Here is a 15,345-nt window from a genome sequence, read left to right as displayed (position 1 = left end):
GTGTGTGTGTGTGTGTGTGTGTCACGGTTCGGTGTGTCTCTGTCGGGGTAAGCTCACACATTACGTCAGTCACACACACACACATCTGCAGACATGCTGATACACTGTGCACATACTGTCACACACCCGCAAGACAACTCTCGCTCTCCTATTTACACACATACACACACACACACTTTCCACTCCTGGAGAATCGGACATTTCCTGCAAGCAGCCGACCCGACGGGAAAAATGTCTGGACAAACTTAAGACGTGCGCGCACACGCACACACACACACACACACACACACACACACACACACACACACACACACACACACACACACACACACACACACACACACACACACACACACACACACACACACACACACACACACAGGAACATTTCCAACCCACAATGTTGACTTTATATTCCTTTCCAGAGTCCTTCTATCTGCAGGCTGGCCAAGTGAAGCAGCTATCCCTGTTGATCACAAGCGGGAAGCGAGACTGGGAGGTATTAAGGCCTCAGTGATGTCAACGCAGGGCTGGACTCCACTCAAAATCAAAATACTAAGCCAAATATGATCATAGCAAGTCAGTGTTTTCTATTTGCTAATGCAGAAATATCACAGCAGGACATTTATTCTTCATGTGTCTCAATTCAAGATACAAGGTGTCAAGTTTTACTCTGATATGGCTCTTCTCGTAAGCTACCAATCTGATACCCAAAGTGACTGAATGACAAAGCTGCAGTCAAAGGAATTTTTCCAAAGTTGGATTGCTTATTTGCAAAGAAATATAAATCCTGAATAAATGCCTACTCAGCATATTGTCAGGTTCATTATTCAGATTCCACCAATTTTACATCATTCTCCAATTGCATGCATTTATAAAGGGTTTTCTTGAGATGTAAGAGGTACAGTGACCTTAAAATGACTATAATGCACACCATTCTGCCAAGTTTTAGGTTTTTAACTGATTACATGTGGTAGCAGACTTTCACTTTCTTTTAACCGCTGCTGTCGCTCTGCTATGATCTGTTATTTTTCACCCCATTTGCCGTTTTTCTTTACTCATTTCTTTCCATCTTTCCCCTCTCGTCGTCTTTCATCTGGTAGAATTGAACGCTGTCAAAACTGCCTCACTCTTCAGTATTCCTCGGGAGAGAGACTTTTCACCTCCTTGTAACTTCATAACCCCACATGTATAGCCACAGTGAAGTGGGCCTGTGGTGCAATATTACTGGAATACATCCTGAAAAACAAAACAAGAAGCACTTGTTTTATCTCATCCTTCAAGACATGACTCCAATTTTGAAGCTGCTTTAAGCACATGGCAAGATAAAGCCAGAGCTTTTTCTTACTTCACACCTTGCCAAACTAATCCTGAATGGATTTTTATTATTTGAAAAACAAAAACATGAGAAGCGCTTGTTTTGTCTTATCTCACAACAGACACGTCCCCTGAGGTTTCATTTAAATCTGTTAAAGACGCATAAAGTGCACCTCAAGTATTGGAGAGCACACATTTGATGTTTTACAGGGGTATGAACGTTGAAGATGTCCAAATGACAGAGAACAAAAGACAGCAGAGGGAGTGGCTGACTAAAGAGATCACAAAAGCTACAGTGGATCTGTCAAGGCACGTCATCTGCCCTGCTTTCCTGAACCTCCTCCCAACACATGCTCTTCAGACACTAAACTGACATTTTTATAATCTAATCATTTAACTCACTGACTCGACTAAGAGAGCGAGGGAGAGAAAAGCTCTGAAAGAGTCAGTGAAAGAGACAGATTCTCACAGCTAGGTGAAATAGGCCCCTGAAGAAAAGAGAGAGGACAACTTGAGTGTGAAGCACTAAAAAGCCCAAAAGCCATGTTGCAGAACAAACGCCATGCCCCCCGCTGGGCTTTACCACCCACCCCAACACACACGCACTCACACACACAGGCCTGGAGTAAATTTAACTGTCAGCCGTAAAGTTTTCGACTATAGCTAGTGATCTTTTGCCCCCTTTTTCTCTCTCTCCCCTTTTCCTCCTTCCACCCACTGCTGTGTCTATGCAAATGAGCTCCTCATCTATCCTTCCGTTCACCCTTCTTTATTTCCTTTTTTACTCCATTTCCACCTAATTGTTCTAAGCATTACTCTTCCTATCACGGCCTTGTTTATTCTAACTTTCCTTCCTACTGTGTCACTTCCTTTTCCCCTCCCTCCATCCATCCATTAATCTATCAATCCATCTGTCTCACACTGACCAAAGACACTTCTCTCTCCCCCTTATCTCCTGCCTCCTACCTCCCCACAAATGAGAAACTACCCTTTCCCTCTTCCCACTTAAACATCTATTCTACTTTAACCCCCAACCCCCTACCGCTTCACCCCTCACCCCCCCAAACACACACACACACACACACTTCTGACTGTGGGCCTCTGACACCCACTTTCTCCTCTCCCCCCTACAAAAGTCTCAAAGACCCCCAGATGTGCACCCCCTTAATTTCCATTTCAAAAAAGAACCACCTCCCTCCCTCCATCATCCATCTATCCATGCATCCACTTGATCACACACACAGCAGACACTTCAACACACACACACACACACACACACACACACACACACACACACACACACACACACACACACACACACACACACACACACACACACACACACACACACACACACACACACACACACACACACACACACACACACACACACACACACACACCTTTTTTTTTCACTTTCTCTTGAGAGGCCAACAAAAACATGCTGACCGTGAAAGAAATATATAACTTATCAGATCAGTTAAAAGGAGTGCTGACAATTGAACAGTCTGTTGTCACCACCAACAGAAGACTTCCTCTTTCAGAGAGATTTCCGGAAAAAACATGCTGACCATCAAGTTATTATTGATCCACAAAACAGAACATACTGATGGTAACACATTTCATTTATCTTAGCAGTCCCTAAATTGTAGTAGGAAACCAACAGATGAGGTTAACAATTGACCATAGTTAGCATCTAAAAAGGCCAAATACTTTTTACAAAGCCAAAATCATGACTCTCTTAAAGAAAACAGGCCTTTTATAAGAATTGATCTCCATTTGAAACCAGTCAGTACTGTTGCAAAGCCAACAAAAGAGCCCTATCATGGCTTCACACTGACGATAAAGGGGGAGAACAAAATATACCTGACCGAAAGTCTACCATTTCAGTTCAATTTAATTAGATATGATCAAAAAAGATTGTGTACCAAGAAGAAAAGATGCTCCACTTTTAAAAATGTTGATGGAGCAATGTTAAATACTGTAAGAGAAGATGCGTCCCTGCCGGTCTCACAGTTTATGTGGTTGGAAGCAAAGCTCTGCAGGCATCAGCTCAAACTGTCGGAACGGCTGTACCCTCTAAAGCCCAGAGCTGCTACTGCGAGATTATTCCACAGGATTAAAAAACCGAGCCCCGCTCCATCCTGCGGAGAACAGGTGAGACACTCTGCTGAATCTAACCGCATTTCACTGGTTCTTTCAGATTAAGGTTGAAATGTCAAGCTGTACCAGGCCTGTTAAGGGTGTCATGTCTCCCTTTGCTTTATTCCCGCCGTCTCTCTGTCATGGAGCGTCCAGCCTGGGTTACATTACAATTACAGGCCAGACGGGGCCTTCAGAAATTACAGGTACAAGATCCATGCCTAATGTTTTTTTTCCTACAGTCCACACAGCCAGAAGCACGCGCAACAAGTCTGCAGAGGCCGGTGTGGCTATTATGTTTTTATATTTTTTTAAAAAAGAGCGTACATGTTAGTTGTTTAAATCATAGTTTTAATTTGACGGGACGCCATAAAAAGTATGCCCCTTATTACATAGACACACACACACACGACTGCTCGCACTGACAGACACATGTATGCCTGCACAAAGAGCGAGGACAAAGACCACTTTGAAAAGTTACTCAGCCACCAGATGTTTTACCCAGATCCCAGACTACAATACTAATGGGGCTGTATGTGTGTGTGTGTGTGTGTGTGTGTGTGTGTGTGTGTGTGTGTGTGTGTGTGTGTGTGTGTGTGTGTGTGTGTGTGTGTGTGTGCCCAGGAGAGAGCAGCGGGGAGAGAGAGAGATTGAATGTTTTAGGTAAAAACAAGTCCCCTTCAACAGCAGGTACGTAGTTATACCAAGGCCACATGTAACATTTCAGAAATGAAACTAATCGCTTCACATTTCACACACACAGATACACACATACAAGTATTGTTAACACAGTCATAATTGTGTTTACAATATACATTGGAGCAGATATTTGGGCATATCAGGACAGGGGAAAAGGCATGTCCTGCCATAGAAAAAAACTGCCATCAAATCTTGGGTTGAATATTGTTGTAATTGAAAAAGATATTTAAACTTCCCACGCATCTTAATTGTATTCTTTGAGAAAGTTCATCACGTCTTTTGACAATGGTAATGGTATGATGAAGCACAAGTGACACTCGCGTGCTCCTTTTCTGGCATTACAGTAAGAATAAGAGACACAGAGATTTAGAGAGAAAGCAACACATTTGCAAAGAAATCCGACTGTATGTGTTTGTGTGCAGAGTCTTGGTTTGACTGTTAATAGAAAAGACAGTTAACCCCCAGTACAGAACAAAACAAGCAGTGAGTCAATTCAACCCTAACCCAGCAGTGAATAAAACAGATTTTACCTCAAGGGAAGGAGATAAGTGCTGTTACCCTAACTGATAGGTATCTATCAGCAATGCTGAGATGAATGCTCTCCGCCACAGCAGGACAAACATGAGAAAGTAGGCATCGGTGATTCATTTCTGATATGCAGCAGGAAGGAAGGCATGCCCTGATAATGTCATTTAATGAACAGAGGCTTGAAATGAAAATACTGCTTCAATCAAATGGCAGAAAACTCAGATAAGAACTGATAGCAACTCAAAGAAAAGTGATGTGAAATACTGTACCCCTGTCCTTCATCTCTCATTCATTTTATAACATGTTGATAAATTACAAATCTGTCGTTTGCCCTAAAAAGCAACAGGTGGATTTGTCATTTTAACCGTAACAAGTTTTCCTACGTGTATACAATCAAATGACATTATTTCACACAGAATCAATCTACTGTGTGCATTCACTTTTTCATCGTGACAACTTTTACCCGAGTGGCTTCCGCGATAAAAAAGCCCAAACACTTTCTACTTGAGAAAAGTCTCGCTGAATTAGGCATACAGTACTTGAGGAAAATGGTTCGGTACTCTCCCCATCTGTGTGTTGCACAGGCTTTCCAGCTTCAACACAAAGGCGCTTACAACATAAATCACATTGAAATTCATGCCAATGTCACATTTTCCGCAGATCATTTTCGCTGTGTGTCTGTTGGGTGAAAACTGGAAGAATTTACAGATGGAGTCGGGTTCACAGGAACACTTGAGCAAAGTGCACAAATGTACTCATAACACCTCAGTTTAAATGCATTTTCACAGCCTTTAGAGCATGTCACAATCTCTGTCTGTAGAATCTCTTGTTTATCACCTCGTTGTACTGTTCTATAAACCACAGAAACACAGTCAGTATAATTGCGCGTCTATACTTGAATTGAATGCATATTTACAATGTTTGCCATTATCCAAACCCATCCTTTATGTTCTGACCTCTTATAAAAGAAAACCAAAGTTACTTTAAAATATTGTTTATTTATGTATTTTTGCATGCTAAATGTATTTTTACGTACTTTTGATTTTTATTTGCAAATTTGCAAAACTGCTAACCTCCTAAATATAAAGTAAGTGATAAAGATTTTAAGAATGGGATAATACTTTGACATAGAGAGACTTTTAGATTTTCCTGTTGGTGTCCCTGTAGTTATAGACAACAGGCAAAGCTTTACATAATCAGATAAAGACTGGCATAAAGACATAAAGCTAAAGAATAATCTCTTGCAAAACCAGTTTCAAGCTGCATGTTTACCGTGATGGATGATCTTTTCAAGTCGAGTTTCTAAACGTAGCAATAAAACTTGAATATTCCAACACCACTGAATTATTGCAGAAGAGAGGAGAAACCAAAGCAAATAACAGTAAGAATAATTGTGGCTACGCTTATATACTGATGTAGGAGTATAAATGATACAAAACAATAACAAATGTCAAAAAAATGTAATCATAAATGAACCTACGCGGTCCTGCTTAGACAGCTGCAAGTACATTTGGAACACTCCACAAACCACAAACTCATTAAATACAGTTGCAATGAGGAATAGCTGTATTGGATCTCATTCAGATTAATTATGCAAGGATTAAAAATTCAAAAAGGGCAATTCCACAATAATTCACGTTAATTGTGAAATTGATTCCTCTTTAATGATTTTTGCTGCAGGTTTTGGCTCAATATGTATGCTCACAAGTTATTGTAATTCGACATAACCTTTTAACGTGGCGCTCCATTTTCAAATATTAAACTATTAAGACGAAGGTTTTATTGACCACTACCACAACAAGAGCTACAATGCCGGTCGACAGCATAAATTCAACTTGCTTTTAAGGTTTAATGCAGCCTCTGTGTATAAATAGGCTGACGTACTATATTTACAAAGTCTCGATACAAAAAAAAATCACCATCGTCTTTTAATGCAGAGCTAATACAAATAACTCGGGGCCTCCAAGCGTTTCTTATTAAGATCTCTGTGACATCAATATTTAAAACACATGCAGGTCTGTTTTATTCACATACAATCTGATCAGACTTCCAGAAGCAAACAAAGTCCGTCTAATCTGTTTTAATACAGTCAGTGTTTATAGGAATGCTACATTTTTTTTCTTAATGCCATTACCATCTGAGTTCATTTTTTACTCTTTTTCTTTTCCAAACCCCGCCAACAATGTAGCTTTGAGAAAGGTGGACAATGAAGGCGTGCCGAAACGAACTTGTGGAAAATGTGTAACTTATGGCTTTATGATTAAAGCACAAATCTGTCCAACATATGGATCACAGAGAGAAAGATTCGAAAGAAGAAAGATAGAAAGACTCTCTTTAGTAAATGTGAAAAATACATTTCCACACAAGAACATATTACTTCTTGGAAACTGCAGTTGATTTGCTCCAGTTGAGCAAATGAGCTTTGATTCATTTTCAATTAAATCTTGAGTGATTTAAAAGTTAATTGAACACAGCCTTGAAACAAATCACCCACTGTGTTTTACATCAGGTCAAAACTCACATGAACAGTGATTGATAAATGAACATTTGGGTGTACAGGAAGCATGAGTGTGTCGAGTACACTGCTGAGTCAAAGCAGTCAGAACTCACATAAAAAGCCAGCAGGTTTACTAAATGTGCTTGAACCACAAAATGAATTCAACTGATACTCCGAGAGTAAGTTACAATGTGCAAGCAGGAGTTCTGTGGTTTGAACATACAACCTTTTGGTAACATAGTCTCATCACCTTCTACTCTTGCCTTAATCTGCTAAACCACCACTTTATCAGCCTCCACTGTATCGTGACAGAAGGATTATTTACTCTCTTGGATCAAAGGATGAAAAATTGTCCCACATTTAGGATTTGTCTGTTTAAAAAAAAAACTATAAAACAGGGGGGGAATCATTTCACCCTAAACGAAGACCATGTGCTCGTTATCTGAAGCAGGCCGTCTAAAAGACAGACTTAAAAGTCTAAAATAAGACCAAAGACATTAGAGACTAACTCAAGCCTAAACAAGGCTGCACTAACCACAGACAGAGAGTGGGGATGACATTTTGGGCATTTAGCAGACAGTCTTTTTTCCAGAGTGACTTCCAGTAACAGCAACAAGAGAATAAGCTTAAATCCCTGCATGGCCCACGTTACAAGCATCTAGAATAAGGCAATAAAAGAAGCAGAACAATGTGCCCAGACAATAAAATAAGTTGAAAATAAGTGTGTCCTTGAGATACGAGTAAAAGAAAAAAAATGATAAGTGCGAGCTGCTGAGCAATGAGCCAGAAGCTTTGCAAAAAGGGTTTTTTTTTCTTTAAATAAACTATCCGTGACAAATGGATGTGTTCCTTTATCTGAACTGCAGGCAGGGTTGAGATGAATAATGGCTGATTGCTCTAATAGATGCTATCTTTTTTTTGCTTATTGGAAACAGTGAGTTTGGACAGTCCATGTTCATAAATAAATGGGAGCAGAAATTAGAAATAGGAAGGGAGGTATGAGTGCACAAAATGAAAATTACTTTAAAAACGTGTGATAAAAAACATCACACAGGATCTGCTTTATTGTGAAGAGCACGGATTTTATAATCACATGCTTTTTATTGTGAGGTATGGAGATGTTAGGCGATGTCAGCTGGGAACACTTGTGCTATATCATCTCAGCAAAGCTTTTTATACAATCTTCTGACAAATCATAATACACAAAAGGAAAAAGCCAGAGGTAAAAACTTAAATAAAACGGTAAAGTCAAAGTTTTAAACAATTCCTCCTGGCGCCACTTCAGTCACAGCTAACAGTTAACTTCTAGAGTTCCTAAATATTTACCTACTTTTAATTTCTGGTATCTCAAGCCAGAGAGACAGCCACTTTTTTACTTTCACATACTCAAATGGTGGGGTTGTTCTGCTAAAGAGATCACTTGCCAGCATGATAATAGGCCATCACAGTTTACAGAATCAGCAATAGTAAGCCACGAGTTACTGAAATCTGCCCTCTGTTCTTCACGTTGAGTATTAGAACAAGCTGAAGCAGGACACAGCGTTTTAAGTCAGGACACGCATCTGTCCAAACCTAAAAGGAGACAGCAGCGACCGAGGGACGGAGGATTAGCAGGAATTCATTCTCCTTAAATTACTACTAAAACACATTTGAGCAAGCTAATAAAATACCTATCTTCACCAAACACTCTTACAGTATCATGTAGAAGACGCACCATAAAAGTTGAAGACATTTTTATCAGAACTGTTAACTTTTGGATGAAAAATTGGCATGTATGTAGAGTTAGTGAGGTTATCGAGTAATATTCAGTCCTTTCAGGTTTCTATAACTTCTGAAAAGTGAAACAGTATTAACGATAGTTTGTCTGACTTCCTTTCTTTACATAAAAACACTCTGGCTCCCATGTTTATGATTTCATTGCTTATATATTTTTTCAAAGAGATACAAATTTAGCATCTTTCCAAAAGGTATAAAACAAAAAATCCAGATCTGGTTTGAATGAAACAAACAAACTTGTCTTTTAGTTTCCAAACTCCTTTATGACCACGATCCTTTGAAGCAGTAAAATCAGTCTCTTGTCCACCAATGAAATCCCTTCAATGCTCCCCAGAAAAACTGCTTGGACTAAGTTAAAATGTATTTTTACACTCTCAAACCAACTTTTTTCGCATGTAACACAGTACTGCTGTGAAGCGACCAAAGACAAATGCATGGCAGCCCACAAAATCACTACAGTTGTTCCTCATGTCTTACAGAACATCAAACCATCAATAAAACGCAGGAGATACATTCCAGCTAGTTGAACAGGACATTTCTGACTTCCCTCGCTCCATGTGTTCTCCCTCTCTCAAAACTTTCTCTCTTCCCAGTTCCACCGCAGAGACTTCACATATTGCAGCCATATGAGTAAGCCATGGCTGTCTCCACGGCACATACAGACACACACACACACACACACACACATACACACACAGACAGGAAAAAGTGCTGCGCTCTCTCACACTCGGTCTCACACACACACACACATACGGGAAAGAGTTTTACAAGCAGAGGTTCTCTTTAGGAAGTCGTCAACTGTTTTGACGTTTAATAGCAGCTACGAACAAGCCTGTATGCTACAATAATATCCAGTGTCTGGAAAGAGTAAAAAAAAACTTTAAAGTAATAGAGCTCGATTGATACATTGCTAGATCAGATTTTTACTTAGTACAAACGTGTTAAATGTTTATAAAGTTTAACAATGGATATGATTATACCTGCAGATAAAAGTAAAAATGAACTGGACATGCGACTTGTCAATGTTAAGAGCAACCGTACAAGAGAATCGTTTATCCAAGGGAAAAATATAAACGGGCAAGATAGACAAGACAGGACAGCAAAGCAAAGTCTGAAAAATAGTCTCAAATATATTAAAAGTTAATGTCTGTCAAAGCCCTTGATCCTGATTTACTTTCAGTTGCCATGGCCAACAACTAAATCAAATCCATGTCAATTACAAAAGTAAAAGGCTTAAAGAAAAACGTTATTACATTTGTAGGAATGTGTTTTAAAAGGTTACGCAAATTAAACATGGAGCTGTATGAAATGAAATGACATTTACTGAACTTTAGGTAAGACAGTATATTTATAGCTAAAACTTTGAAAACAATTCTATGACTTTTGTTTTCTAAAAAGTAATTTAAAAGACACGTTTTTCAGAATACTAAATGTTAAAAAGGCGTTTGGCTCAAACTGCTGAATGTACTTCATGTAAAAGTGAAAAGGTATGAACAATTACTCAGCGTTTATAGCCTCAGACTTTGATTTGAGTTAGTATGCTGCTTGTGAAATTGCTAAACAAAAATACTAAAAAGTAAATGAATTACTTTTGTTCATTAGAATTTTTTCTCAAGTGAACTCTACAGTATTAGAAGCTCATGTCTCAACTTTTTCTGTAGCCGAGAACAAATATAATAGACAATATTGCATGCCAAAACTTATTTAAGAGTATTTAAGAGCATGAAAGTAAAACGCAGCCTTTACTTTTTAAAGTGCTTTTAAAAAGTCAGTGTAGAATATCAACTAAACATCTGCTTGACATTGAAATGCCGTGAAGGTGAAGATGAAGATACATCTTGTTTAAAAAGTACTATAGGAAAAAAGCCAGCAATAGTTTTGCAACTTTACACGTTTATCCAGTGAACACATGAAATAATTAAATCACTTGATACTATACAAACGTTCAGCTTCTCAAACAAAAGTAAAACAAGTTTGGGGTCAGAGTAAAGTCCCACATGCCTGCTCTGTTTTTAAAAAATTACTAAGGTTATCTGTTGAATAAAAGTCGGTCCACACACAAGCAGTTCTTTAGGGGCCAGAATTGGAGAACTGTGAAGGACTATGTAAAAAGCTTCCTTGCAGTGTGTGCCTCATTGTACTGGCTTCACATACTCTGCTCTCCCCACAGAGTTGTCATGCCTACCCAGCTCCCTTATCTCAAAGGAACATCACAGTTTCTTACGACAGGGGGGGGGGGGACTTTTTCAAAGTTGAGTGGAAATGCAACTCAGGCTTCCCGGCATCACTCGTGAAAAGTTAGACAACAAACAAATAAAAGCGCGATAGATCAGCTAATAAGTACTAAAGTTGATAAGAGAGGATGTTTGGGGATGTTTTACGACAATCCACATCCACCATGCGCTCTCGGGCTTCCTAACAATGAAAGAGGTGCAAAAACAGCGCCATACCGGCTGTAAACCACTTGACAAACATAATGTCTTTGATCTAGTGTCACAACGTTTCCACTTTTAACCCAGTTAACTAAAACTCGTTCAACTTCAGCATAAACCTCTTTCCTCTTTCTCTACGATGTGCGTCACTCGGAGGACCAAGAAATCTGAACTTGAGTATCAAGTTTGCAGGCAGAATAGTAATGACAAAGTTATCAATGAAAACAACAAAAAGTAAGACACAGAAGTTACAAGAGAGCTACTTTGTCGGGACAAAATCACTGCAAGTTACCTACCGGCTTGTATCAACTCAACTCGGGATGCCACTTAGCGTAAATAAATGTCAAAAACAAGAAACAAAACTTAGAAAAAACACAAACCTACTTGAGGCGACTAAGTCACTCCACGTCTCCTTGCTGTTGGCTTCAAACTCAAAGCAGTAGCCGTCCCCAGTAGCACCCCAATTTGTATTTGTGTAGCGTTTGGGTGTCCTAACCTAAATGTAAATTGCCATGTGAATTCAAAGCGGTGCTGCTCTTTTCCTCTCTCTCATTCAGCAGATCCCTCTTTCCTTACCGACGCTGCTCAGGCCGTTAGTTACATAAGACGCAAACCGACTGCTGTCCGTCGTAAAACTACTAACGACCCACAGAGCAATATTTTGTCTCCTAAACGCACCATTGATTTCCCGGCTCCTTTTAAGACGAACACATTTCATCTTCCCACTTGTCCGAGAGCATGCATTTCGCCATCTACAACTCCTACCGTGCATCGCCGATGCATTTTTTTTGTTGCCGTTTACAATGCCACTGCACCAACTAGTAGAGAGGGCTGTGTGCATGGTGTGCATTTGTGTTCGTAGTGTTTCTTTTGGTGCTGCTTACCTGTTGATCAAAATAAGCATTAGCCTCTTTTCTCTCAGTGTGTGTCTCTTTCAGCAGCCTGTTAAGATGGTGGCTGGCTGGCTGCTTTGCTGGCTGCTTCGTCTCTTTGTGGGCTTTTTGTTTGTTGATGATGTCGGACGGGGTGACAGTGTCTTGGCTCTCTCTTTTTTCTTTGGTCTGAGAGGGAAAGAGAGATAGTTAAGGCTTCACGGCAACACATTAAACTAAGCTGATACCGACTGATTAGAAGTGAGGTTGGCTCTGGTAGTGCAATATTCCGATGTTAAAGTATGTTATTTAGCCGCGCAGAGCCCGGATTTGCTGGCCACAGCACACCAAAGCAGAGCAGCTCGTTATCTGTTATTTTTTGTTCAGACTAGTGTTATCGCTTTGCTGTGACAGGACCTCTCTGCCTGTCTCTCTGTACGCTGTGAGCATTACGTCAGAGGAGGAAGACACAGCAGCTCTATTAATATCAAGAAGCCACCCGAAGACTGACTCTTAAAGTGACACACACTGTTATCTCACTTATTTACACATTTCATTCTAAGCCAAATCAACTTACGCTAAAAGCTCAAACGCAGACACACTGTTATGTTGTTTTAAATAGTTAATACAAAAAAATAGGCCAATCAATTACTCACTAAATTCAGGAACACTCACTTAAAGTTACATACTCTGTATTACTTCTTTAAAATGTATTAAACCAAATCAATGACTCATCCAAAATCAAGAACGCTGACTCACTTTACTCACATTTTATTTACAGCTAAAAATACCAAAACATATCCATTACTCACTAACTTCAAGAACCCTTAATCTGAAAGTGATATGTATTGCATTACTTAAAGTATGTAAAATAAAAATCACCTAAATCATATTGTTTCTTGAAGAGACACACACACACACACACACACACACACACACACACACACACACACACACACACACACACACACACACACACACACACACACACACACACACACACACACACACACACACACACACACACACACACACCATATTCTCACTTATTTACACATACTAAACCAAGTCAACTACTCAACTAAGATTAGGATGACAGATCAAAAATAGCACACACCACAGTGTCACACATTTACACAGCTTGTCTAAAACACATTTAACTTCTTCACTAAAATCAACTCACCATTAAGTGACACACTGTAATATTTTCTTTATGCAGTTAAAACTAAACCAAATCAACTCAACTTCAATCAACTGTATTTCTAGTACAGTTGGCATGAGCAAAATAGCAATAATAAAACAAATAGTAATAACAATAATATGAATAAACTTAATTAAAACATGATACAGAAGTTTATCAGAATCAGAAATCTTTTAAGTCCCACAGCAGGGAAATGTACAGTGGTAAAGCAGGTAAACAAAGAAAAGGCATGCAATAATAAAGACAAAGCTAACTTCTTGAATGTAGAGAATAAAAAAGCAAAAAGTTATATTAGATAACAATAAAGACAAATAAGTACGTAAGTACACATCCATCGCTGAAAATAGTAAGCAGCAACTTAAGAACTTAAGAAGTGACATAAGTAATGAATTAAATACACATTTAATTGAGCATTGACCGTTTTGTACACCTTATTGTACATTTCCAATAAACTCTTTGATAGTTGTACTGGTATAATTTGATTTAGTTTATAAAGCCTTATAAAGAAACCATTCATAAATATCTAACTATAGCGTCTATAAACATAACAAATGTAAATCAATCTTTCACTGTGTCAAAATACATTCAAACTCCAGCTACATCTCATAGTAGGACCACATATAGAACTTACATGAAAAACTCAGACAATCTGATTTGTTTAAATGTGTAACCACAAATTGGAGGTGTTATTTCCTCTACAGGGTCAGAAGTGCAAACATACTAGTACTTTGTATATGTTACTACCAAATACATTTTAACTTTTACTTTACTAATTAACATTATTCCAGATGTTATATCAGTCTTGTTCAGAAACTAGGGGCTAGTGGGTAGATCCAATGATGATGTTTGTGTTTAAGTTCTGCAAAGAGACATTACTACATTATTAATATTAAATAAAATGTTCATATATAAACTGTGTGCAATTATTTAAGTAGTATGTCAAGTTTCATCACAAAAACTGCATAGTAAGGGTCATATATAGAACAAAATAAGGATGCTGACTTCAGGTGTGGTGACAAAAATAATGAAAATGCCCTGTTAAATGTTAGCCTGGCTGTTTGGTGAGTCTCAAAACCTATCCTTCTCCCATTGCCCCACAGGAGGAAGAACTATGAACTTTTGAGATTATTTTTCAAACACTGCCCTTCAAAAGCCAAAGGTAAAAAATGTTTGCTAACAAAGGCAATACTGCAGCCTCCAGACATACAAACTGCTGGATCCACCACTTGCTGAGTGGTGCGGGCTTTGGACAGAACACAGAGAGAAAGCCATATCCAAGAAATAATACACCTAACGCAAGTATTGCCGTAAAAACCTCCCATTGATTTATTTTTCAAATGTTCTATTTTCTTGCCTTTTGCTATAATTTTCTTTGTCCCTTTCTTCAAGCAAGAGATTGTTTACCCCTGTCCCATAGTTTCCTCATCCTATTTACAACTAATATTGTCCTGTTGGTAATGAAAATATTAGTCTTTTTTTCCTGCATCCAATAACAGAAGAATATAGCATAATATACAATATAGTGCAGCAATCTTGCCTGTGATGTAACATCTATAGCTGTGATAACACTCACTAAACTTTTGAATTGTCACAGCAATCCGTTTTTTAATTTTTTTGTTGAAATATTATTATGCCAGCCTCTGTCTGTGACTTCACTGTAGTCATAAAGGAGTACTGTTAAGGGTACATTTTAAGTGACTATTAACGAGGGATGCACTGATCAGGCTTCAGGGAAAATACTGACCTTTCTGAATGACTCCCCAAAGGGATTATTTAAATCTACACAATATATTGAATTCCTGGAGATATGTTCTTAATTTGTCTTTTATTAAAAGGGTTTATTCAATTTCAGTAATAAACTGGTTGGAGTCATAATATTGG

General features: G+C 38.7%; 1 protein-coding gene across 1 annotated transcript in view; it reads right to left on the bottom strand.

The window, feature by feature from the left end:
- trps1 (trichorhinophalangeal syndrome I) overlaps nt 1–12,629 on the bottom strand; it is a 104,552-nt gene extending 91,923 nt beyond the window's left edge. The window contains exon 1 of the mRNA XM_063899828.1: nt 12,276–12,629. The gene's annotated coding sequence lies outside the window, so the exon portion shown is untranslated. The remainder of the gene's footprint in view (nt 1–12,275) is intronic.
- Nucleotides 12,630–15,345: the final 2,716 nt, after the last annotated feature.

Source organism: Eleginops maclovinus, chromosome 13 (genome assembly GCF_036324505.1).
Source record: "Eleginops maclovinus isolate JMC-PN-2008 ecotype Puerto Natales chromosome 13, JC_Emac_rtc_rv5, whole genome shotgun sequence".
In the NCBI taxonomy this organism is placed as follows: domain Eukaryota; kingdom Metazoa; phylum Chordata; class Actinopteri; order Perciformes; family Eleginopidae; genus Eleginops; species Eleginops maclovinus.
This window is presented reverse-complemented; position numbering and strand designations above follow the sequence as displayed.